Source organism: Varroa destructor, unplaced genomic scaffold (genome assembly GCF_002443255.2).
Source record: "Varroa destructor unplaced genomic scaffold, Vdes_3.0 BEIS01000001.1, whole genome shotgun sequence".
Lineage (NCBI taxonomy): Eukaryota > Metazoa > Arthropoda > Arachnida > Mesostigmata > Varroidae > Varroa > Varroa destructor.
In genome coordinates this window covers 20,960,221-20,964,087 of record NW_019211454.1, presented here as the reverse complement: position 1 = coordinate 20,964,087, position 3,867 = coordinate 20,960,221, and positions in this window count along the sequence as shown.

Sequence of the window (3,867 nt, the reverse complement as noted above, 5' to 3'; positions counted from 1 at the left end):
AGAGTAACGAATCCAAGTCGCGTATCGTCGCTGGACCCAGTCACTTGAAATATATATATATATATATATATGTAGGCAGATAAATTGCCGTGACAGATAACATGCAACTGCTTTTTATAACTACTACTATTACGACCAGCGTGTTCCGTATCGTAAAGGTACTTATTATTGATATTGATTGAGAAGCGGTTGCTGGTGGTCATGTGTAATGTCTTGCAGAAAGGTAAGAATATGCCTATTTTCCTATGGACAAAATCGTAATAATTCCCAAGTCATTATAAGCAGCAGCAGCAGGCGTTGTAAGATTAGTCGTCCGACTTCTATACCACACTGCAGTGTCAAAGGCATCGGTAAATGAAATCACCAGCGGACCGGTAGCCAATGCTGCATGTGTCCTGCACTAGACTTTCCGTTACTCGTCCCCTTGGTCACAGCGAACAACGAGAGGACAGTAGAATAATTTCGAAAATTTATTGAATTGGCCATAGGGGAATTTGTGGGAGCTTTATGGTCCAGCTGACGTCACTGCACTAACATAACAGCGCCATTATGAACAAGCTAACCCGTGTCTACCGTCTTTGGAAATTGAAAAGTTATTTTTTGATTAAAGTCAGATATTTTTAGTAGAACCGTCAAACTGAAACATAGAGGCACGTATGCCTAGCTTTACGGTTAGGTTCGCTGACAGATAAAACAGTTTCAAGATGTATTTTTAAGCCCCGCAGACTCCATGATCCGTTTCCTATAACGCCAGAGAGAAAAGAAAACGGACGCATTTTCGCATTGATATTTCCTCTTATTTTTTCTAGTTATATTTTTATAGTCAAAAAAATGTAAACGGTTCGATATTCTCAAGATTTGAATGGGTACTCTCTATATCAAGGAGATCTTGTCTGGGTTTGATATCCGTTTGAATGAACGTGATTACATCCGGCAGGAGACAATCGGAATGTGTTTACTGTTGCTACTACTGCCACTGCTGCTGCAATAATGGCGCTAGAACTCTCAATTTTTGGTATTTGTGAAACGTAAAGTGTAGTACAAAGGTGGAATGGAAACGGAAGGCGAGTCCTTTCCTCAAAGAGCGCATATCGCTTGAAAGATAATTCATAGTCCGTATCTCCCGTTAGAAGACGTCATTCAGAAAAGACAATCAATTTGTAAGTGACACGTGGCACCGCGCCGGCATCACTAGGCTGACTGGAGCCAGTTCCAGAAAGAGATGTCATGTCAGTCTACTTTCTGTGGGACGAAGGCTTGAGTTGATTTCAGGCTGGTGTGAACACGGCAGCCGTCGTCGTCGTTACGGCATGCGGCGAGAGGGAAAGGGGGCGGGGGTGGGCATGACAAGAGCGTGCCAGCTTCTCCCACTTTCTACAGATGAACAGGTTTTCGATACGAAGTCGAGAGGTGTGCCAGCATATAGCAGAGTAGTCGACGGGAATCAGGCCATGAGGGAGGGGACACGGGTGCGGACGCGCACTCGTCGGCCCTTGGCTCGTTTGGCAACGCGGCTTCGGGAGAAATCACGAGCGACTTGGCATGGCAATAGTGATTGCAAGCCAAATTGAGCATGGTCGGTCGGCAGGTCGGTCGGATTGAGCAATGACCACCGGGTAAACGTTGTTTGCTTGTCTGTCGACAGCACTGTCGTCGGCGCGTTGCCATCTAACGGCAAGAAAAACAAGCTTTATAGGAGCAACGTTAGAATCAACAGTGCGAGCTTAAAAATCATATCTTTATGTCATACGCCGCTTAACTTTCGCGAGCAGAGCGTGGGTACGGCGTTCATCTATCTGTGTGTCGACCTTTTGACGGTTACGGCCGTGCCTGTAGAACAGTCATGTTAGCGTGTCGCCTTTTGGCCGCCCAGCCAGGCATTAAGGTGATCTATTTGCATGGTTCATGTGGTCAGCTTATTTCTGCCAGCGGGCTGACAACGGTGTCGGCAGCCCATCGCAGATTATATTACCCAGTCCGTTAACGGCCCTTGCCTAGCCAGCCGTCAGTCACCGCCAGTGAGTGGCAGCTCTGGCCGATTAAACATCGCCCATCTCCCAACAGCTAGCCATCGTTATTATCAGGAGAACGACAAATGAAAGAACGAATCAAAGAACGCCAACGCAACGATACCTTCGAGTCTAAATGTTCATTCCGTCTGTCTTCCATCCGTGAGATGATGATCAGCGTACATCCTCTTTTCTCTCTACTGTTTGCTACCAGGAAGTCTTCAGTCAAAGGAGTGGACAGCGCTTTCCCGCCGTCAGATGGCGCTAAGAGTGCCCCCTGCCTTCTTGACCAAATGTGTTCCGTCAAGAATGAGCAGCGGACATCGACTATCATCACGAATAGCATCTATTTTATTATACAATATAATACCTGCAGGGGCCGGTATCAGACTAGAACAATAGCTGTGGCTGTCTTTTTCAAAAATATTATGGAAATAGAGCTGTTACAATGAATAACGGTGGCGTCGTCTTTACTTTCTTGAAGGGCAAGTGTGATAGAAGCTGTAAATATAATTACAATACAACAGATTAATCGCATCTGGTGAATACCCGTGTTTCTATTATAGTACTATGATACTGTGAAAATGATCAGTACACCTTGAGTACGTTTGGAGTGAAGCATTTGAAATGAAATAATGATGTTTTGTCAGTTTAGGCCCACTGGTAAGAACGAAAATGGATACAAAAGAAGGGCAAAAAAAAAATCCATTTACCGTATGTATTGTGCTCGCTCATTCTCCCGTCCATATGGATGGTTACCAATAAATATTTAATTTCTTTATGAAAGTAACGTACAGCGTTCAGCAAGTATCTTGAAAAACTACCCCATATGTCTCTCGGTTTCTCGTGCTCAAAGGTAATTCAATCTTGCCAGGTTACTTTTGGGCGCCCGCCCAACTGAAATTGTCAATATTCTTCTATATGGCCGGGTCTTAGTACGACTAATAATCGACAATCGATAAATCGTTTAATTCTTTTTATGTGCCTGTTTTGTTGGACTTGACTGATGTGGGTCGAATATGTTCTCGCCAACGATGTTATGGATTGGTGAGGAAAGCGAATGTATATATGTGTTTCGAACCCCCTTAACCTTTATTAGCGTCTAGGAATGGAGCTACTGCATGCGTCGAGAGGTGCTCACTGTGTTGTATTTCAGGAGAGAAGTTCAACTGCGTAAACCTTCTAATCATGATCCGGTTTCCAATATTGAGAGCTAAACACATGGTGATGGCCGCAAAAGTTTTCCAATGACCATTGGCACCAACCGCGTAGCATTTATACGTTAGACTCTACTAGAAAAACAAGCCGTCTTCTCGCCTGAGGACGACATGAAAGAAACACAATTGTGGATTAGGAAATGCGTACAACATAAACCCAGTCATCACTTATTCATGTATACCTTTTACGATTAGACAGTCCAATTATAAATGTTTAATTTATAGAAATGGCGACTTTTACCGACAGCAGATCTCAGTTTGGTTCCTGCTGTCTCGACGAATATCTGAAATTTTACGTACAATTGCTTTACTTCAGGAACCCTCTTAGAGGATTTACTACACTGCCTACCTACAAAAATATACTAACGTCTGCATTATTCCTGCTTGATTGAGTAAGCTGCACCTGTTAGCTAAATAAAAATAAAAAAGAACCACATTCCCTTTAGAAGTGACGAAAGACGTTCTCTGTAAAGCTTCTTAGTCTTTCAGCCTGTGAAGTGAAAACAACAGGGCAGTGAACGACTGCTCTTAGACGAGACAATTACTAGAACTTTTCTCTTATTCTGAACCTCTACTCATCGCTCACTATGCGATACCCTAAATGGCTTCAACGTTGATCTTCGTATCATTTCAGAATACAA